The sequence below is a fragment of the Macaca nemestrina genome, chromosome 12 (genome assembly GCF_043159975.1).
Source record: "Macaca nemestrina isolate mMacNem1 chromosome 12, mMacNem.hap1, whole genome shotgun sequence".
Lineage (NCBI taxonomy): Eukaryota > Metazoa > Chordata > Mammalia > Primates > Cercopithecidae > Macaca > Macaca nemestrina.
In genome coordinates this window covers 80,051,999-80,075,874 of record NC_092136.1, presented here as the reverse complement: position 1 = coordinate 80,075,874, position 23,876 = coordinate 80,051,999, and the positions used below count along the sequence as shown (strand labels likewise).

At 38.1% G+C, this 23,876-nt stretch overlaps 1 protein-coding gene across 18 annotated transcripts in view; it reads left to right on the top strand.

The window, feature by feature from the left end:
* LOC105468948 (teneurin transmembrane protein 4) overlaps nt 1-23,876 on the top strand; it is a 3,228,145-nt gene that overhangs the window by 1,026,955 nt on the left and 2,177,314 nt on the right. For 2 of the 18 annotated variants that reach the window (XM_071075892.1, XM_071075893.1), the window contains exon 1: nt 10,608-11,072. The exons of the other annotated variants lie outside the window; for them this stretch is intronic. The gene's annotated coding sequence lies outside the window, so the exon portion shown is untranslated. Of the gene's footprint in view, nt 1-10,607; nt 11,073-23,876 lie in introns of those variants that run through there. 18 annotated transcript variants of the gene reach the window in all.

Genomic DNA, 23,876 nt, shown 5'->3' with positions numbered 1-23,876 from the left:
TTCTTTGGTTGAGTCATTAATTTTTGCCCATAAGAATAAGGGGTGTTTTAGCTCATAAGAAACTCCACAGTCACGAAGCAGCAAGTTGATGTGATTAAAACAAGCTCTTTCCATGATAGGCTCAGCTGAAGAATTTGGATAAATGCTAATTCTGTGATTTTCATATTTCAGTGATTTGGCTCTTTTATCAGTTCCCATTATGCTGACTTTTTTTTTTTTTTTCCTCATGAAAATGAAAAGAAAATGAGGGATTGCAGTTCAAGTTTCCTCTTAATGTGATGGCTGCCTTCTGTGAGAGTCATCAGGAAGTCAGCTCACTCAAATTTTCCAAATTGACTAGAATCCATAATTACTGGTGTTGTCTGAACCCTATACTCTTTTGAGGATGTGAATTCTCCTTGGCTTTTACTTAGTCAGTGGGATTTTCTATGCTTCTTTTGTTCCTTCTCCAAGTACTCCCAATAGACTGAATTTATGGATTACCCAGTTATTTCCCCTTGGCACAAAACATTTGATTTTAGACTGTTCTGAGTATGTAAGAAGAGTAAGACCATCCCAATTTAATATAGAAACATGACCTAGCGTGAAACAGAGAGAAAATAATTCTCCTGTGGTTTAAGATACAAGTTTGATGGAGATTTCAAGGGGATTCAAATGCTAGAAGCGACTACAGAACTGTAAAGCCTGTGAAACTAAATAGACATATGCAGCCTTCTCAGGATGGGGTTAAGCTCTTTGCAGCGCTGTGGTGGGTGTTACATAATTCTAAAGGGACAGAGTAACCATACTCGTCACTGAAGCCTCTACAGGGCACTCTTAACAACAGGCTCCAGTTTCTCTTTCTAAAGAATGGGCATTACTGTTCAATCAAATAAAAGGATTATGATGTTTAATTATATGTATCAACTTATCTGGGTTAAGGGGTACTGAGATAGCTGGTAAAAATATTATTTCTGAATGTCCCTGTGAAAGTGTTTCTGGAAGAGATTAGCATTTGAATCAATAGAACTAGTAAAGAAGATCCCCTTGCCAATGTGGGTGTGCATTATCCAATCCTTTGAAGTACCACCTGAATAGAACAATGGAGTAAGTGTGAGCAGGTCTTTAGGTTTGGATTGAATTATATCACTGGCTTTTCTGAGTCTTCAGCTGGCATATGACATATCATGGCACTTATAGGCCTCCATAATGGCATAAAGCAATTCCCATAATACCTGTCCTTAGGTATATATACCCTATTGATTCCATTTCTCTGGAAAACTCAGACCAATACAGTCTATAATTCTGGTTGGTGTAACTAAGAAAACAACCCCTATCTGGACAGACAGAATCCTTTTCTGTGTGTTTCTGTGTTAGGGTATTGCTATCACTAATTATAACTAATTATGCTTATTAATTCTAGGAAAGTTTTATGAACACAACATCTGTCTTTCTAAACTAAGTGAATTGTCCCTGTATTTTCCCAGTGTGAATGCTTTATTTTTTGCAATTTTGTCTCTACTTTTCTATCCCCTTTATGCTAGTAGAAATTTAGTTCTCCTTTATTAAGCAAAAAGAAAAAGAAATAAAAAAGTAGGGAAAGAAGAAGGAATGTAAGGAGAAGAAGAAAATATTAGAAATAACTATTAGTTTGGTCACGCAATTTTCTTGACATGGTCCATTGCAGTGTGGCTTGTTTAATCTTGGATGGCTATACCATTGGCACTGTGGTGGCTTTAAAATATGTCCAAAAAGCTGATACTCTTCCCCTGAAGGAGTAGAGTCTAATTTTCCTCCCATGGAGTGGGGGTCAGACATAATGACTCACTTCTAACAAATATAGTGGACATTATCGTGTGTCATTTCCAATACTGGATAATAAAAGTCATCACACCTTGCTGGTTCTCTTTTATCACTTGCTCTTGGGAAGCCAGTTGCCATGTCATGGAAAGACTCAAGTAGCTCTGTGAAGAGGCCCATATGATGAGGAACTGAGGCCTCCTGCCCACAGTCATGTGATTAGAAATGAATTCTATAGCCCTAGCCATCAGCTTGACTGCAGCTTCATGAGAGACGCTGAGCCTAAACAACCCAGATAAACTCTTCCTGAATTTCTGACACATAAAAATTATGAGATAACAGTTTGTTGTTTTAAGCCACAAATTATTGTGTAATTTGTTACATGATAGTAGATAACTAATATACATACACACACAATTTATAGCATCTATCCTAAATTTGCCTACAACATTTTCATTATCTATTTGGACCAGCTCCATGAATTCTAAAGTTCTGACTTCATTATTTTTCTTCAAGCGTTTAGTTTTACCGGTACAAAAGTAAGCCAAACTTTTTTCTTCTCTGTGACTTAAAAGCTTCCTCAACACTGCTGCCTCAGGCCTCCCAGGCTTAAGTGCAGACCACGGGAACAATACAATTTGGCTATTTAAATCTCATCCTCAAGACAGTACCTGAGCAGATTCCAATTAAGATACTATTAAGACAAAGAAAAGTGGCAAATCAAGTAGATTTGAGTGAAGATTAGATTTATATTGAGAAGATCTAAGTAAATAACAAGAATCATAATAGTTAGATTTTGCTGAACATTCATTATGTGCCAGTATTGATGCTAAGCATTTTATATACTTTATTTACTTTAGTCTTCACTATAACCTTAGGAGGGAAGATACTATTTTATTTCATGTGTGAGGACATTAAAGTATAAAAGTAAATAATTGATCCAAGGACATGGTTTCTATTAAGTAAAGCACAGACTCAAACTATCTTCTACCTCGTTCTAGTCTGTGTACTCATTATCGCTATACTTCCTTGCCCTGACTCCACTATTAACAACTGTCATAGCCTTAAACAAATAATAAAAACAGTGTTATGGACTGAATGTTTACAGCTCTCCAAAATTCATGTGTTGAAGTCCTAACTCCCAAGGTGATGATATTAGGAAGCAGGGGCTTGGAAACATAATTAGATTTTATGAGGACATGAGGGTGGACTCCCCAAGTTGGAATTAACACTCTTACATTAAGAAGAAGAGATACCAGAGCTTCCTATCATGGCCGTGTGAGGATAGAGAAAGAAAGTGGCTGTCTGCAAACTGGGAAGAGAGCCCTTACCAAGAACCAAATGTGCTGGCACCTTGATCTTGAACTTCCCAGTCTCTAGAACTGTAAAAAATAAACATTTGTTGTTTAAGATACCCAGTCTGTGGTATTTTGTTATGACAATCCAAACTGACTAAGACAAACAACAATTATAATAATGAAACACAATAATAACTAATGTATCTCACATATCATTTAATAGACTGTTGCAAGAAAAACATGGGACTCCAACATTTTCCCCCACCCCAAAACTGGAAAGGAGTTGAAAGACCAAAGAATGACTTGGACAAGTCCAGCTTGATGAGTAGATGAGTTTATTAGGACTTACATACAGGGCACACCTGGACAGCAAGCAAGATATCTCTAAAGATCTGTTCTGCGTCCCATCTCTAAACTGCTTTAAAGCTAATTTTCTGGCTCTTTTCCAACTGTGTTTGAACAATGAGACTGTTTATCCTAGTAGGTTCTCAAATGCTTTCTGTTTGTTCCTCAACTGGGCAGCATGGCCCAGCCTTCGGGGTTCAGGCGGCAGACATACACCCTTAAGAAACCTGGTAGGGGATCTATCACACTATAGAAACTGCCTTCCCTGTGACCCCCACCACTCAAGTTCTTAATCTGAACCTTCTCCTATTCTATGGACTGTGAAAAAATAATTTCTCTCTCCCAAGTTTTCTCAAATGATCTTTCTCACATTGTCATGGCATCCATGTTTTCTTGGCTCCATGTCTGTAATGCTGTTCCTTGTCCCGTATATGAATCTTTGTATTCCTTTGAGTATAAAACAAATTCAAACCCATTGAGTGAAGCATTTGTAGGTATAATTCACTTTGGTGAAGTTTTGTTTCTTGGTTCGTTCATTTTCTTTAAGAAGGAGAATGTCAAAATGAGATTAATAGTGAAGCAATGCAAACAATGTTAAAATCCATATTAAACATCCTATTTCTAAAATCTTTTTGTGAAACAGTAAGAAATTTCACCATTTGTATTAGTTTTCTGTGACTATTATAACAAAATACTACAAACATTTTAGCTTAAAACAACAAACAACAGATATTTATTATCTTATATTTCTAGAGGCTGGAAATCCTAAACTAGTATCATTAGGATAAAAATCAATGTGTTGGCAAGGCCAAAATCTCTCCACAAGTTCGGAGGGGAATCCATTCCCTGCCTCTTGTAGCTTCTGGTGGCTTCTGGCATTCCTTTGCTTGTCGTAACATCACTCCAATCTCTACCTTTATCATTACATCACTTTCTCTTCTTCATGTTTGCTCAATACCATTTGCCCTTTTCTTATAAGGACATTTGTGATTACCTCAGGACCTACCTAGATAATCCAGGGCAATCTTCCTATGCTGAGATTCATAATCACATATGCACAGAACCCTCCCCATTCTTCCCCTCTTTTTACTTTTAAGGTAGCATTTATAGGTTCTAGGTATTAGGACAAGACATCTTTGAATGGAAATTATTCAGCCTACTATACTGTTCTCTCATAATTCCAGCCCATTTCTACTTTGTTGTTTACTGTTCTTGCTCTTACCCCTCTTCTCTTTTCTTAGCAGCTTCTCTCAAGAACTATTTGAGGAGAGCTAAATCCTTTTCTACCTATTATACAAAACAAGTAAATTCTCCCCAGTCCTTAGGATCAAATGCTCATCTACTGAGTATTCACGATAGTCAATGGACAAAAACAAAACAAACAAACTGTTATAATACAAAAACAATAAATAAACAAAAACCTTTTATTTAACAGAACCATAATCCCTACCAAGTTAAAATTTATTTTCCTTTCATTACAAGTAATTATATCTTCTATTATCTCATACCTCATTGCAATTTAAAAATAATTTCAATATATTAATATTCTCATGCAAATTCTAAAATGAATGTGTTAATTTAACTGTTTGAAAGATGATACGATGGGCAAGGTTGTATAGATAGGAAGAGGCAAAGCTAGAATTCTAAAGCAGAGATACTTCCAAGGCCTTGTCTTATCACTAAGATTTACTGTGCCTTCAGGTTCAGTTTCCTAGTCTGTAAAAAGAGATTAAAGTATTGTTAACCAAATATTTAAACCTCAGAGTTAAATAAAGTAATTTAAATAAGGCAAAGCAAAAGTACCTTGTATATTATAAAGCATTATGCTAAAGTGACCGCTGTTATATCCATAACCATTATCAATATCACTATCACTACCCTCACCACAACTACTCCACTATCATCACCATTAGTACTAACATCACCACTACCATCACCATCACCATCTACTACTGTTATCACCATCACCACCATCTCCATCATCATCATCATCACTGTTTGTGTCATCTGCCATCACCACTACTGCTGCCATTAGTACCATTACCACTATTACTACCATCATCACTACCACACCACAGCTTCTAATGCCACTATTTCTTCGTGGGTTGCTGAAACTGGCTTATACCAGCTCAAGAGATACGATTGTTAACATCTCTTCCCAATTCAGCATTCACTGACATATTGGCAGCTCAAAAATAGGCCATGGTAGGGGTGTTCACTGCTTGAAAAATAGGCAAATGCTACAAACCAGGGATCTTAATGCTCAAGCACACCAAGAATGTCCACAACCAACACTACTTAACTCACTACCATTACTGAAACCACCACCATCACTATCAGCATCTCCATCACTGCCTTTATCTCTACCACCATCACCACCCCAATCCAGCTACTGCCAGTTATCATTCTCAACATCATCAATCCATTGTTATCATCATCATCGAAAAGATTAATTTTTATTTAAATATTTTACTTAAATGAATCAGCATAGCATTCTGATTATTTAGCTGGTTATGCATAAGAATATAATGTAAATTTTGGCCTTGGTACATGAGCCTATTGTAAGAGAGCATTGTAAAAACTTAGCAAAGAGTATGTTGGGAAGGGAGGGAACAAGGGCCAAGTTCAGCATCCTTCCTGGCTGTGAACTATGCTGTGAGGTTTTGCTGGATTTACTGAGCAGGCAAAGTCTATCCAAACCAAATTCATTAAAACAATCCTGCTGGCACTCTATTACTTTGACATCAATTAAGCTACAGATTGCTTGAAAAACATTCATCCCTGGACATAGGAGGAGGCGTGATGGATAAGACTGACACATGTACATACCAGGGGAGGCTTGTGGCTGTGTGTCAGAAAACTCTCCCTTCATTGTGGCATTCAAAAGGGCCAAAATGTGAGTTGACTGTCGCTTAGGATGCTGCAAACAAAAACTTTTTAGTTTTCCCTTCGAAAATAAAAAAGGAATAGAAATCAAATCATAAGATAAGTAAGACTATTTGTTAAACATGAACTCTAACTTTATAATACTGTATGATTGATATTATTTACATTTTACATGGACTGAAGCTAAGCTAAAGTTACAATAGATGGCAGGGTGGTGTTTTCCAGTTTCAAAGGCCATGCTTTCCACTTCATCTTACTAACTCATGTATGGGAGGGGAGAAAATATTTCGTAAAACTCAGTAGGTACCTAAAACAAAATTACAGTTTTTCATGTTTATCTCTATGTTATTTAAAAAAACACATTGTGAAGTCATTTCTATCTCTACACTTCAGAAAGCAGAGATTCAGAGATATTGTTACATTTACAAAGCAAATCAGCTAATAAAAGCCAAAACTAGGATTCAGATTCATAGTGCAAACTTCCAAACACTTCCTACTATCCTTCTCCCTCTACTCAAAACTTTGGCGATGCGGGTACATGTACATTTACTGGGAATTGGGTCAGACTCTTTCGTAAGATGATTTAAAATGTCGTTTGCTCAATAGCAACCTAGAATTTCTATTTTTATGTTATAGGCTATTTGGTTTGCTTTTTTTCTTTTTTTTTTTTCTGATTCATTAAGTGCTTGCACTAATGTCAATTTGTGTTGTGTGGGTGGCACTTAGGTTGATCACAGAACGATATACTCTTGAAGATTGTGCTTAATCAAATGCATTTGAAATCTTGGGCTTACTCATTATTGTGACCATTAAGACAAATTACTTAGTTGACCTTTTCAGGTTCTTTTTAGACAATGTCATTAATTGTCCTAATTACATAGGTTTTTTTTAACTCTCTTTAAAAACCCTATATTGATTCTAATTACCATTCCTTATACTACTTGTATCTAATGTCTCAGTAAAGAAAATTGTATATTTTCTTTATTTATTCCTTTACCTAAAGCAAGATTTTTTAAGTGACTCATCTTCCCTTTACTCAGCTATCACCTTTTGAATAATGCCAGTAGGAGAAATAAACTGTCAATAATCACATGGTGGGAGGTAGTAGAATCAATTTAATTCCAGACTAAGGAATTCCCAGCTGCTAACAATGGACATGCAAGATGATGTTTTAGCAAAAATTGTTTTTTGTTTCCCTATATCCTCAGTGTTTGTTCAGTATATTCCTTTCCCTCTACTTTCATTGTCATTGACTTCAAGAGACCTTTATTTCTTTCAAAGGAGTCCATGTTATTACTTAACATGGTCCTTATATGTGTTTGTATTCAATCAGAATTATAGCATAACCAAGCTGGAGGTTCAGTCTTGAGCCTTTTCTGCATGAGAGCAGGAAATGGCAGTATGACTGTAATAATGTGCATGTGTTCCTTCCTCCTGTACCATTTACTGTTATTTAAATGCCACCTGCTCTGACACATGCACCATACTTTGTGCTGAAGATAAAGAGAAGATAAAGGCTCACTTTTGCCATCACAGACAATGTGGAAGGTAATATAAATAGAAATTCATTAAAGCATAACCAGTACTAAAATCATTTACATTTGTCCTTTTGTGATTACACAGGTCAAGTGGGGACTAACTCGTCTCTCTGTTTATGGGGAGTGTAGTGCATGTCAGAGAGTTTGGGAGGCTGCTAAGCCAAAGTTTCAGATCCTCCCTGATCATTAAAGGATATAGTCATTAACTAGGTGGAAAAGGGCAAGAGAGGGAGGAAAATTAATTCTGAAACATTTTACGTATGTGATATTATTTAATTTTCACACAGACCCTGTTAATTAAACATCAATTATTACAACTCTAAACAAAAAAACCAAGCTCAGAGAAGCTGAGTACTGTAACTTGCCCAAAGCCATCACTTTGTAAGTGGTCAAGCAATGATATCGTTTTATATCATTGGTTTGAGTCTCAAGCCACTTTTTTTGCTGTTCCAATGGTTCCTAGTTTTTTTAATTTCCTGAACAAGTAAAGTTTCTAAAAATGGAAATTTATTATAGGGTTTCTAGCATCGTATTTTAGAAAATAATCATGTTAAAAATAACCATTATCTATTAGAAATCCCATTTAGCAAAAAGGTTTTCTTTTAAATTAGCACAGACCTGTATAGAACAAGAACACAATCCTTTCCAGAAAGGATAGTTGGCAACCTTTCTCTCATACATACTTAAACACTACAGTATTCTAAAATTCATTTTCTTCAGACCTGAGAGCTATTTTGTGGATCAGCATTTGGGAATCACTGCAGTAGACTAGTGTTACATACAAACTCAGAACACTTATTTTGTTAGAAGACAGCCACCCCTTAGAGGGTGTCAATGTGCTAGCCCAAATGGCAGACCCCCCAGGGGCCCTGTGTTCGGATGTCCCCGGACTCCATGTTATTTACAGATAAGCCAACTCTGTCTCTCTGACAAGTGTGTATTGTGTGCATAGCAGGGGAGTGGCAATCCTGAAGGAGGCAGTAAGCAGCCAGCCCTCTTTTTCTCCTCCTTAAGAACTGATGCTCAGAGTAAAAGGGAACAGAACTCCTACAATTAGGATTAGAAATGCCAGCTTTCCCCTATGGTTTACTGGGAGGAAGAAATAAAACTTGCCATGTGCCCCATGGAGCCTCTCAATGTGAAGTCCTAATTCAAAGTACTTACTGCCTGCTGCTCTCTGAATTTCCATTTAAAAATAATTATCAAAACCATATGGGTTAAAAGGTGTTGTGGGGGGAGTCTCAAAATGGAAATATGTAAATTGCAATCACTTTGGCCTTTTGCATTTGGCTGAGTATCCCCCAAGCACAGAGCTTCCCTCTGTGCCTTTTGCAGCATGGTTTCTCATGCTGCTGCCCCAACAGGACCCAGGCCACCCCTTCCCTGCTGCCCCACTTGCTATCCCTCACTACAGTTCAGAGCAGTAGAATAGAGTGGACTTAGTCCTACTGGCTCTCCGCTCATTTTCCAACATCATTTTAAGTTCTTCTCCTCCATGAGAAGTCTTTCCTACTCGCTTTCCCCACCTCCAGCTAAAATTCCCATTGACCCCTGTGTGCCTCCAATGAGTCCTATGCTAACTTCAGTCAGAAAAATCCCTATTACTTCATAAGTCCACCTGGCTGGCTGTTCCACTAGACTCATTATGCCATAAAAGTTAAATTTACATAATAAAAAACAAAAATAAAAACATCCTGAATGGAAAGGCAATCGTATTGAGTGCTAGCGGGATCTTGTACCATAATGATACTAACATCTTCATCTTTGGGCATTCTGAATGCATAGCTTTTAGTGTGACAAGTAGTACTTCTGGAGAATTTAAAGTAATACCAGCACTCTTTTACGTGTAGTGATAGTACTGTGAGCTTTTAATATAAATTTCTGAAAGACTGGTTTTCACATGAAATTCTATCACAACTTAGCTTGTGGAGAATTATTTTTACACATTGTCATGTAGACATAGATTATGCCCAACTCTGAGCTGTCCAGTATAGTAGCCACTGGTGAAATGTGGCCACATAATATGTGGCTAGTCTGAATTAAGGTGTGTTGTAAAGGTAATCTTTCATTAATATTTTTATATAGATTATATGTTAAATGATTTTGGGGGGGCATATTGGGATGCATACAAATTAATTTCACTGGTTTATTTTTATTTTTCTTAACATGTCTACTAGAAAATTTTGAATTACACGCACTGCTCAAATTTAACACTCATGTATTTCTTTTGGACAGTGCTGCTCTAGACAGACTATGTAAGTGGGCCAAGTTATATGGCTACATAGTGAATTGCCCTTGAACCTTGGGTACCAAGCACAGAGGGTGGCGGTACTTAAATTTCATTAATGCATGTTTATTTAGAATCTGCCATGCACCAAACACTGTGCAGAGTGCTGGAAATGTTCCTGCGTGCACAATGTAAAACCTAGTAAGAAAGACATATTAAACAAAGAATTATTTGAGTACCTAATATGACCAATGTGATGCTGGCATAGTGAGGTATAAAGAAGTATCTAAGCCAAAGCATGCAGCTTCAAAGTTTTTTCAAAATAGCCAAATGTATTTTCTAATACAATGTGGAAACGTTTATTCCACAGTGTGTTTTTTCACTCTTGCTATTTTTCTTTCTGAATATTTAAAAGTTTGTACTTAACTACAATTCTTCTAGAAAGAATATATTCTAAATATTTTGGAAATCTTAGAGCTTCACTTTAATTACTGTGGGACCTTGGAATGCCAGCATGTTGCATGGCCAAGATCAGTTAGACTGGGTAGGCAGAATCCTGGACTCTAGGCTTGACCTTGTCATGAGCCAGCTATGCCATCTTGGCCAAGTGCTTTCTTTCTTTCAGCCTAATAACCTGGTCTGTAGCATAAGAAGTCTGGGTGACTTCTGCAGCAGTTAGAATGTTTATTGTTGCAAGTGGAAGAGTCAAATTTGATTAAATACTGGAGGTTATTTATGGGCTCAAGTATCCGGAAAGTCCAGAACCCTCCACTGCCAAAATCATCAACTTGATCCAGTAGATTAACCAAGGACTCCATCTCCATATCTGCCTAATTCCTTCATTTACAGGCTAGGCGAACCTCACATGGCTGCCAGCAGCACTCCTTGTGCACAACCGGTTTAAGAGACTGTCATTGCTTCAGCCTTCTTACCGCAAGTTCTTAGATTCTCCGTGAATGGAGCAGCTAAAATGGCAGGCCCATGCCTAAACCAAACCCCGTGAGTAATGTGATACCCCGATTGGCTTAGTTTAGTTCATATGTTTCACCTAGGGAGCCAGGGATAAATTCAGTTTCTCTGAAATCACATCAATCCCTAAACAGAAATTGTAGCTGTTAAGAAAGGGAAAGAGAGAAGTGGTTGATGTGAAGGCAACTCACAAATGATCTTGATCGAATTATTTAAACTCTGTTTCACTGCATTATCTCATTTGCAAAATAACAAAGAAAAGGTGATACTCACTGCACAGCGTTACCGTGAGAGAGAAACAAGAAGCACATGTGAAAGTTCCCGGCGCAGTGTGTAATTTACAGCAGGCGTTTATATAAACGTTTCAGGCACTCATTTATTCTGTGTGTCTGTGAGCCTATAAGTTCCTCGTTTCACCATTCCTCACTATATTTGTCTCTAAAATATAAATATGAAAGCTTCTCTTTTGGATGATTCTGAGAACTCTAATGAGAATTCATGGGTAACAAATGTAAATTATGTGAAACTCTTTATATATCAACACAATTGCACTTATTTCTCTCAGAAGCTAAACTGCTTTGGTCTGGATGTTTGTTTTAGTGTGACTTAATGTCTGAAGATATATTAGTTTCCCTACATTGACTAATTGCCATTTCTAGCGACACATCCTGAGAAAAATGTTTTCACAATATTCAGCTAACATGCACTGATTTCTCCTTCTGAACTTCCTCGTAAACAACTTATCAAGCCTTCCAAATTCAGACTGTCATTAATAGAGTAAAAACAGGGTAGTAATTTTTTAAACTGCTGATCTAGAGTAAACACCAAACATAAACACACGTGCCTTTCTCTGTGTCTGCAAACGTGTAGTATACACCCAAATATGTAATCCGAATTATAATTATTACCAAAATAACCAGAAAATACATATTAGTTTTCCCTGAATTCTGTAAATGAGCTTCGGTTACACATATTGTTGCCCAAGATGATTCTATTTCAAAATGACTTTGAATTCATCTCCATTGAGATGACCCAATGTCTCCTTAGTTCATTATGTGCAAAAGGAAACTCAATGTTTCCCCACCCTTACCTTATTTTTCTTTTACATTGCTTATTTTGATTCATGAAACCACCAGATTCCCAGGTCTTGAGACCACAGAGTTATCATTGACACTTTTTTCCTCATAATCCATATCTTATACTAGCACCTTCACCACTATAATGCAGATCACAGATCTATTTTCAGTTTCTCATCGCAGCTGCTACTTTCCTGGCATGTTGTAAAATGAATCGATAGGTCGAGGTGTATCAGAATGCCTCAAAGTCTAGTGGCTGTTTGCCAATGTATCTCCACAACTGAATTCTGAAAATTGCCAGATTCAGTTTTATATCCCAGCATCTAGCACAGGTTCTAACACATAGTACATGCTCATTAAATGTTGGCTGATGAGAAAAAAATGACGAGACATCTGATTTATCCAAGTGCCCCTGGTCTTTCTCCATTTGAAACCACACTGGATTTTGCTGTCGGATTAGTTTTCTCAAAGCACAATTCTGTTCATGTTACTCCTTTAATAAACACATTAACAGCTACCATTTGTTGAGAGCCTACCGTGTTTCAAGGTAATTATTCTCAATAATCCCACAACAAACTGTCATTTCCATTTTCACTGATGAGGAAGTTGAGGTGCAGTGAGGTGAGGGCACAGGTTAAGCTCACAGTTCTCTAGGTATGGGACTGTGTATTCCGATCTGTCTGACACCAGAGCCTGCGGTTTTCACTGTGCTACTTGCCTTTCTCTCCTGAAACACTTCTATAATGTCTCTCTAAAATGACATGTTCTTTTAGGACAGGAACTGATTATGAAAGAGCTAAGTCGTGAGCAGCTAGGGAGGTTTTGTTATTCATAATTAGGTGGGTAGAGGAGAGGTAGGTAGACAGCTTCTCAGAGCTTGTTAGTGATGCAGAATCTCAGGCTCCAACCCAGACCTACTGAACCAGAGTCTACATGGTGGCGAGATCCCCAGGTGACTTGTGAATACATTGAAGGTGCAGGCTCACATGTCAAGAAAACACTGATCATTGGATGCTATCATTGATTTACCCAGAACAAGTCATGTTAACTTAGCTCCTTTTCTTCATAGAATTGTCAAAGGCATGTTCAAGGAGACAATGAGGATTTTAGCAATGAATTGCATAAATATCTAGTAGCAGATTCTAATAATTAAACCCATTTTTATAATAGTCATTACTGTCTGTAATCACATGTTTACTAACTAGGCTGGAAGTTTGAATGGGCAGGAAACCGTGTTCATTATAATTCCCCAGCACAGTGCACAGTACCCAGGACATGGTAGGAATATAGAGGTGCTGAATAAATTAATCAATTATAGGTGGTGATCTTGGGAACAAAATTTGCTCAAAATATGGGTGTGCTGATAAAAATATTTTAACTAATGAATGGGTATTCAAATCTGAGAATAATTTTTAGTGTTCAGTGAGAGGACTCTCCTCCGCCCCGTATTTATTTAATCACTTACTCAAGCACATTGTAATCACATTTCTTAAGTTCTTGGATTATACCAACATGGGGGAAAAGTTTAACATGTTGGAGGGCAGAATAAAAACCCAATAAGGGCCCGGCGCGGTGGCTCAAGCCTGTAATCCCAGCACTTTGGGAGGCCGAGACGGGCGGATCACGAGGTCAGGAGATTGAGACCATCCTGGCGAACACGGTGAAACCCCGTCTCTACTAAAAAGTACAAAAAAACTAGCCGGGCGAGGTGGCAGGCGCCTGTAGTCCCAGCTCCTCGGGAGGCTGAGGCAGGAGAATGGCGTGAACCCGGGAGGCGGGGCTTGCAGTGAGCCGAGATCCAGTCACTGCACTCCAGCCTGGGTGACAGAGCGAGACTCTGTTCCCCGCCCCCCCCCCCCCAAAAAAAAAAAAAACCCGATAAGGTATTTTAAAGATTGGAAAGATGGCCTGAATCACTGAAATAGACAACTTGTGGCTTATGAGAATGAGTGAAAAGGTAACTTTGTGTAGTGGATATTATTCAAAAGTGTGATGTTACTACCTATAAAGATTATATAAGAAAAGGATGAAATAAGAAACGTAGACCATCCAAAGCGAAGGAGATTTCGGTTGCCTTATTTCAAGGCTCAGTGAAACTCCTCTGAAAAGGACCAACTAGTAAATACTCTCAGCTCTGTGGACGCTAAGGTCTTCTCTGTCGAAACTACTCATGTCTGTGGTTGTAGCGGGAAAATGGCCATAGGTTATACATAAACAAATGAGGGTGGCTGTGTTTCAATAAACTTTGCTTATAGACATTGAAATTTTAATTTTATATAAGTTTTTTTTTTTTTTTTTTTTTTTTTTTTTTTTTTTTTTGAGACGGAGTTTCGCTCTTGTCACCCAGGCTGGGGTGCAATGGCGTGATCTCAGCTCACTACAACCTCTGCCTCCCAGGTTCAAGTGATTCTCCTGTCTCAGACTCCCAAGTAGCTGGGATTACAGGCGCCCGCCACCACGCCCAGTTACTTTTTTTTGTATTTTTAGTAGAGACGGGGTTTCACCATGTTGGCCAGGCTGGTCTTGAAGTCCTGACCTCAGGTGATCCGCCCGCCTCAGCCTCCCAAAGTGCTGGGATTACAGGTGTGAGCCACCACGCCCGGCAGTTTTATGTAAGTTTTATGTGTCATGAAATATTAACTTTTCTCGATTTTCTATTCAACTATTTAAAAAATCTAAAAATCTTGTTTAGTTCGTGATTCATACAAAAACAGGTGGCAGATCAAAGTTAGCACACAGGTCAAAGTTTGTAAACCCCTGCTCTATTCTATTGTAGTCTGATTCCACCTAGCATTTAGTTCTGACACCTAACACTTACATAGTGGTGGATATATTGTTAGGTCTTCAAATGGAGAGAATACCATGTGGGTAAGAACAGAAGGCACATTACATGAAGAAAACTAAAAAGAAAATGGGATGTCTAGTATGGAAGATAAAGAAATTTGAACCACATGGTGGTCACCTTTAAATACTTGAAAGTAATTATAGAAACTGTGAAATAATTTAAAGAAGCAGTGTATCACTGTGTCTTTTGGCATGAAATTTGGATTCAGAAGGCCTGGATTCAAATTCTAGCTCTGCCATAGAATATGTATGCTCTTTTGGACAATATACTAAATATTTCCCTGTCTTATTCTCCTCAGTTATAAAATAAATAAAACTATAATACCTACTGTTTGAATTAGCCTTTGTTATATAAAACACACTCCAAAACTTGGTGGCTTAAAACAATAATTTATTATTTCTCTAAGTTCTATGGATAATCTGGCCAGTTTTTCTGGTGTCTTTGCCTGGTCTAACTCCTGGTGTGACATTTGCCTGGAGTGTTAGCTGGGCTGGAACATCCAAGCTGCATTGATCCATATGTCTGATAATTGGTGTTCGCTATAAGGTGAGGTGCCCTACATTTTTTCCACTTCACCTCTTATCTCTCAGTAAGCCTAGGTTGACTTCCTTATTTGGTGGCCTCAGGGCAGCATTCCGAGAAAGCAGAGAAAGATATTTTAGGGACCTTAGAAGCCTAAGGATATAGACCACGCTCATTGTTACTTCTGCCACATTCTATTTCTCAAGATATGAGATTAGTCCCAGTAAAAGTACATAGGAAAAGAAGTCCCTATATCTGAATAGGAGGAACAGAAAAGCCAAACAGCAAAGGGGTATGGCCAGAAGGATTAGTCATTAAATATGGTCATGAAACAATATACACCTACATACCGCAGTGTTGTGAGGGTTGAAAAGGATAATTTGTAAAGACTTAACATACTCCCCAAACCACAGTAATCCTTTGATAAATGGTGGCTATAGCATTCTGGATCAGATAGATTTTTAGATAAATCAGGGAATAAAGAATAGAGTTAGAGATGACCCCCTTTGGAATGAGCTGCATAAGGATATAGTACTTTTGCCATCATGGCAGGTATTGAGACTGGTTGGATTAAAGATGAGAACTCAGAGCTGGATGTGCAGCTAGATAAGGGAATATCCAAGATGAAGTACTTAAAATTAATTTTTTAAATTTTTTATTAAATGTTGACAAATTATAATTATGTATATTTATGGGATACAAAGTGATACTATGATATATGTATACAATGTGGAATAATTGAATCAAGCCAATTTATATATTTATATATATATATATCACCTCAAATATGTGTCATGTGTTCCCCCTGTCTACCTGAAACTTTATGTCCTTTGATAACATTTTTTCATTTCTTCTGGCCCCCATCCCTTGGTAACCACCATTCAGCTCTCTGCTTCTATGAATCCAACCTTTTTGGATTCCACATATAAGTGAGATCATGTTGTATTTGTAGTTCCATGCCTGGCTTATTTTGCTTAACATAATGTTCTCCAGGTTAATCCATATTATCACAAATGACAGAGCTTTTTGAAGACTGAATAATATTTCATTATGTATATGCCACGTTTTCTTTATCCATTCATCCATTGATGGCCATTAGATTGATTCCATATCTTGGCTATTGTAAATAATGCTGAAATAATCATGAGACTACAGATATATCTTTGACATACTGATTTCAGATGCTGCGTTAGTCCATTTTCATGCTGCTGATAAAGACATACATGAGACTGGGCAATTTACAAAGGAAAGACGTCTAATGGAGAACTCACAGTTACATGTGGCTGGGGAACCCTCACAATAATGGCAGAAGGCAAGGAGGAGCAAGTCACATCTTATGTGGTGGAGGCAGGCAAAGAGAGAGCGTGTGCAGAGAAACTCCCATTTTCAAAACCATCAGTTGTCGTGAGACCCATTCACCATCAGGAGAACAGCATGGGAAAGACCCACCCCATGATTCAATCATCTCGCACCCAGTCCCTCCCACAACACATGGGAACCATGGAGCCACAAGATGAGATTTGGGTGGGGACACAAAACCAAACCACATCATTCTATCCCTGCCTCCTCCCAAATCTCATATCTTCACATTTCAAAACCAATCATGCATTTCCAATAGCCCCCTAATGTCTCAACTCATTTTAGCATTAACTCAAAAGTCCACAGTCCAAACTTTCATCTGAGTCAAGGCAAGTCCCTTCCACCTATGAGCCTGTAATATCAAAATCAAGTTAGTTACTTCCAGATACAATGATGGTACAGACATTGGGTAAATACAGCCATTCCAAACGGGAGAAATTAGCCAAAACAAAGGGGCTACAGGCCCCATGCAAGTCCAAAATTCAGCAGGCCAGTCAAATATTAAAGCTCCAAAATGATCTCCTTTGACTTCACGTCTCACATTCAGGTCACACTGATGCAAGAGGTAAGTTCCTATCATCTTGGGCAGTGCCATTCCGGTGGATTTGCAGGGTACAGCCTCCTTTTCAGCTGCCTTCACAGGCTGGCATTGAGTGTCTGTGACTTTTCCAGGTGCACAGTGCAAGCTGTCGGTGTACCTACCATTCTGGGGTCTGGAGGATGGTGGCATTCTTTTCACAGCTCCACTAAGCAGTGCCCCAATAGGGACTCTGTATTGTGTGCTCTGACCCCATATTTCCCTTCTGCACTTCCCTAGCAGAGATTCTCCATGAGGGTCCCTCCCCTGCAGCAAACTTTTGCCTGGGCATCTAGGCGTTTCCATACATCTTCTGAAGTCTAAGCAGAGGTTCCCAAACCTCAATTCTTGACTTCTGTACACTGACAGACTCAACACCATGTGGATGCTGCCAAGGTTTGAGGCTTGCACCCTCCAAAGCCACGGCTTGCACTCTGCATCAGCCCCTTTCAGCCATGACTGGAGTGACTGGGATGCAGGGCACAAAATCCCTAGGCTGCACACAGCATAGGGACCCTGGGTCTGGCCCACAAAACCACTTTTTCCTCCTAGGCCTCCGTGCCTGTAATGGGAGGGGCTGCCACAAATGACTCTGACATGCTCTGGAGACATTTTACCCCAAATCTTGGTGATTACCATTAGGCTCCTCATTTCTTATGCAAATTTCTGCAGATGGCTTGAATTTCTCCTCAGAAAATCGGATTTTCTTTTCTATTGCTTGTTAGGCTGGCTGCAAATTTTCCAAACTTTTATGCTCGGTTTCATTTTTAAAACTGAATGCCTTTAACAGTGCCCAAGCACCTCTTGAATGCTTTGATGCTTAGAAATTTCTTCCACCAGATACCCTAAATCATCTCTCTCAAGTTCAAAGTACCAAATCTCTAGGGCAGGGGCAAAATGCTGCCAGTGTCTTTGCTAAAACGTAGCAAGTCACCTTTGCTCCAGTTTCCAGCAAGTTCCTCAACTCCATCTGAGACCACCTCAGCCTGGACCTTATTGTTCATATCACTATTAGCATTTTTGTCAAAGCCATTCAGTAAGACTCTAGGAAGTTCCATCCTTTCCCACATTTTCCTGTCTTCTTCTGAGCCCTCCATACTGTTCCAACCTCTGCCTGTTGTCCAATTCCAAAGTCACTGCTCTATTTTCAGATATCTTTTTAGCAATGCCCAACTCCCAGTATGAATTCACTGTATTAATCTGTTTTCACACTGCTGATAAAGACAGACCTGAGACTGGGAAATTTACAAAGGAAAGAGGTTTAATGGAGAACTCACTGTTCATGTGTGTGGGGAGGCCTCACAATTGTGGTGGAAGGCAAGGAGAAGCAAGTCACATCTTACATAGATGGCAGCAGGCAGAGAGAGAACTTATGCAGAGAAACCCTTGCTTCAAAACCATCAGATCTCACAAGACCCACTCACCATCAGAAGAACAATGTGGGAAAGACCGTCCCCTATGATTCAATCATCTCCCACTGGGTCCCTTCCACAACATATGGGAGACACAATATGAGATTTGGTTGGGGACACAGCCAAACCACATCAGATGCTTTGGATATACAGCCAGTAGTAGGATTACTGGATACAATGGCAGTTCTATTTTTAGTTATTTGAGGAACCTATATACAGTTTTCCATAAGGGCTGTAGTAATTTATATTCCCACTAATAGTGTGCAAAGATTCCTTTTTCTCCATATACTCTCCAATATCTATGTTTTATCTTTTTGATAATAGCCATTCTGATAGGTGTGAGGCAGTATCTCATTTAATTTGCATTTCTCTAATGATTAGTGATGTTGAACATTTTGTCATGTATCTTTTGGTCATTTGCATGTCTTCTTTTGAGAAATGTCCATTCAAGTCCATTTCCCCATTTAAAAATTCTGTTATTTGTATTTATTCTATTAAGTTGTGTTAGTTTCTTATATATTTTGGATATTAACATCAAATGTATGGCTTGCAAATATTTTCTCTCAATCTGTATGTTGACTCTGTTAATTGTTTTCTTTGTTATGCAGAAACTTCAGTTTTATGTAATACTGTTTATCTATTTTTACTTTTGTTGCCTGAGCTTTTGGAGTCAAATCCAAAAAATTATTGCCCAGACAAACGTTGTGGAGCTTTTCCTTCAAAATTCTTAATTGGAGCTTTTTCTTGTTATATGGAGATCAGTATCAGTGGGGTACAATTTAAGGCAAACTGTGTGAAGAAATATGTGTGGATTTTATTGCCAGTCTTAAAAATGAAGTTTAGAGTAGGATCATGCAGAACCATGTGAACTTTTCCTAAGGGTGGTAGTAAGCCAGTTGGCCTCTAAAGAAAATGAAGTGTTGTATTAAGTGCTTTTGGTTTATATTACTTGTTTTGCCTTTTAAATTTCAAGAAGAAATAAGAAAGGATCAAAAAACCAAGAACAGAAATATTATGAAAAATAACTGGTACACATAAGAAAAACAACTTTATCCATGATATGAGAGTATAAGAGAGAGAAAAAATTTTTTCTCATTCTCCTTGCTAGAATTGTTTCCTCATTGCTGAGATGAGGAAAGAAGTTCCCTGACAAGCAAGGTGATTACAAAGAAACATCTGAATCTTTCAGTCCTATAATGAATATGGAAGAATAGAGAAAACAAGGCCAGACAGATATCTTATTCAGATAGCTGTACCTACTTTGAAAGGCAGATTTCTTAACTTTTTTTTTCAGTTTTTTTCAGTTTTTTGCATGTGCTTTTTGGAGGCCAGAGTCCACACAGGAAAGCATTACCTACTAAAGGCAACTTCAGGCTTTTAGGAAATAAGTAAATAAAAATTAATGAAGAAGCAAACAAATGACTGTTCTACGTGTCATCAGTTTTGTACAATGTACTGGAAATTTTCATTTGTTCCTTAAAATCCATTCTTTCCATCCTTCTTTTTGCCCAGGGAAACTGCTCTGTACAGGCTGTAACAGCAGGCTCTCTTTTTCTGTCTTCTGATTGGGTTTAGTAAATGAAGATCACAGTTAGCAAACTGACGGGAGGGAAGACAGTGATCTCCTGTCCACTCTGACTGCTATTACTGTCTCTTGTGATTTCTCTATACCCATCTCACTCCTGTGTAAATCCTTTCTTATTAAACTTTCTTCAAATTTACCCAGTTTTAATATGTCATCTCTTTTCTGCTGATGTGCATAGAGTTCCTAAAATATCTTCTAGTCCATCCAAAAACTAAAAGTAATTTGTGACAGCAGACAGAAACTATAAGGGAATCAACCACTATAGCAAACATCAAATCCATGAAACATTTTATTTAAAGATTTTCAATCATTTACCAAAAAATATTTTTAAGTGTCTCCTATTTGCTCAACAGGCTGAGCTAAATAGGATCTGTGAAAGCAGTTCATAGTCCAGATGTGTAGGTAGTCATCAACCAGTTAACCACACAAAGAAATATATACCATTTATCAATATACCATGTTAAATGTCACACAGAGAAGATGTGCCATGGCAGTCTAAGGGTGAGGGAAGGTAAGCCTGCACAGCTTGTATTTTAGAGGAGATTTGATGGATTGTAGTCATTAACCACATGTGGAGGACTAGAAAGGAAATTCCAGGCAGGAAAAAGGTGTGCAAAGATATGATTTTAGAGGTGAAGAGGTCACAGTCTAAGGATTGAAAGGTTAGTATGGTCAGAGTTCAGAGAGCAAGTGAAATCATAGTGTTGAACAAGGCTAATGGAGTCAGGACCAGATCATAGAGGACCTTGTTAATCATATTGAGGATTTTGGTTTGTATGCAAACAACAGCAGAAAGTCTTATGCTTAAATAAAAGAATGATATGGTTTTTAATCTTTAGAAGGTTGTTCTGGCTAAAATGTGGAAACAGGTTGAAATATGGCAAAGTGGACAGGAGCATTAATTAGGAATCTAGCCCAGAGGCCAAAATGAGAAATGCTAACAGCTTGAACTAGAGAAACAGTAGAAAAGGTAGAAGAATGATGATAGATTTGAGAGGTATTTAGAGGTAAAGATGATAGGTATTGGTAATTGTCTTAGTCCATTGGACTGCTGTAACAAAATACCATAGACTGGATGGCTGATAAATGCAAAAAAATTATCTCTGACAGGTCTGGAGGCTAAGAAGTTCAAAATTAGAGAGACGACAGATTCAGTGTCTGGTAAGGGTGTGCTTCCTGGTTTGTAGAAAGAAACTTGTAGTTGTGTGCTCACATGATGGAAAGGGCAAGGCAGCTCTTTGGGGCTTCTTTTATAAGGGTACCTAATAATCACCCAAAAGGCCTCACCTCCTAATTCTATCACCTTGGGGGTTAGGGCTTCAACATATGAATTTTGGGATGTATAATCATTTAGATCATAGCAATGATTGATTAGATTTAGAGAGGTGAAAGATAGAAAAATGCCATGAAATGTCCTTAAGTGTGTGATTGGCTAAGCTAGAAGGGATGGTTGTGCCAAGTTATAGAAACTAGATGGAGGCCTAGAGCTCTTAGGAGAATTCTGTATTGGATATGCAAACTCATCTGTATGGAGGAATCTATCGGGCCCAGGTATATAATTTTGATCCTATAGGAAAAATAGAGAGTTAGAAGAGGACAAAACTCTCTGTGGTGTCACAACGTATGGTGACAGAGTAAATGAATATGAGCATGCAAATAAGACTGAAAAGGAGAATCCAGAGAGGTAGGAGAGAAACCAACAGTAACATCATGGAAGCGAAGAAAAAAGAGTGTCAACAATAATTAATATGCAAGAAAACAAGTAAAATGGAACAACAACAAACATTTTATTCTACTTACCAATATTGGGTAGTTGATAAGAGTATTAGTTCGTTCTCATGCTGCTAATAAACAGATACCCAAGACTGGGTAATTTATAAAGGAAAGAGATTTAATTGATTCACAGTTCCACAGGCCTGGGGAAGTCTCAGGAAACTTACAATCATATCAGAAGGGGAAGCAAACACATCATTCTTCACATGGCAGCAGCAAGAAGTGCAGAGTGAAGGAGGGGAAAGCCTCTTATAAAATCATCCGATCACATGACAACTAACTCACTATCAGGAGAACAGCACAGAGGTAACTGACCGGATGATTCAAGTACCGCCCACTGGGTCCCTCCCATGACAAGGTGGGGATTATGGAAACTATGATTCAAGTTGAAATTCAGGTAGGGACACAGCCAAACCGTATCAATAAGGGAGCTGAAACCAGTTTGAAATTAATGAAGGATGGAAAAGTAGATCATATATATATATATATATAGAACATTTGTTCAATGGCTTTAGATATTGAAGAGAGAGATGAGGGTTGCATAAGTAATGTGTCATTGAAGGACGATAATTTTTTTATTTTTTTTTCCAACTTTTAAGTTCAGTGGGTATGTGTGCAGATTTGTTCCATGGGTGAATTGTGTGTTGCAGGAGTTTGGTGTACAGATTATTTCAACACCAAGGTAATGAGCATAGTACCCGATAGGTCGTTTTTCAATCCTCACCCTGCTCTCACCTACCTTCAAGTGGGCCTGGTGTCTACTGTTCCTTTCTTTGTGTCTGTGTGTACTCAGTGTATAGCTCCCACTCATAAGTGAGATTATGCAGTATTTGGTTTTTTGTTCCTGTGTTAATTCTCTTAGGATAATGGCCTCTAGCTCCAGCCATGTTACTGCAAGGAACATAATATTTTTTAATGGCTGCACAGTATTCCACAGTGTATTTGTACCGTGTATTCTTTATCCAGTCCACCTCTGATGGGTACTTAGGTTGATTCCATGCCTTTGCTATTGTGAATATAGTGTTGGAATGAACATAGGTGTGCATGTGTCTTTATGGTAGAACAATGTATATTCCTTTGGGTATATACCCAGTAATGGAATTGCTGGGTTGAATGGTAGTTCATTTTAAGTACTTTAAGAAATCTCCAAACTGCTTTTCACAGTGGCTGAACTAATTTACATTCCCACCAACAGTGTATAAGTGTTTCCTTTTCTTTATAACCTCACCAGCATCTGTTATTTTTTGACTTTTTAATAATACCCAGTCTGACTGGTGTGAGAATGAGATGGTATCTCACTGTGATTTTGATTTGCATTTCTCTAATTATTAGCAATGTTGAGCATTTCTTCATATGCTTGTTGTCCACATGTATGTCTTCTTTTGAGAAGTGTCTATTCATGTCCTTTGACCATTTTCTAACAGTTGTTTGTTTTTTGTTTGTTAACTTAAATTCCTTATAGATTTCATAAGAATCAATATTGTTAAAATGGTCATACTGCCTGAAGTGATTCACAGATTCAATGCTATTTCTATTGAGGTACCAATGACATTTTTTAAAGAATTAGGAAACACCATTCGAAACATCATATGGAACCAAACAAGAGCCTGAATAGCCAAAAATAATTCTAAGCAAAAAGTACAAAGCTATAGGCATCACACTACCCAATTTCAAACTATACTGCA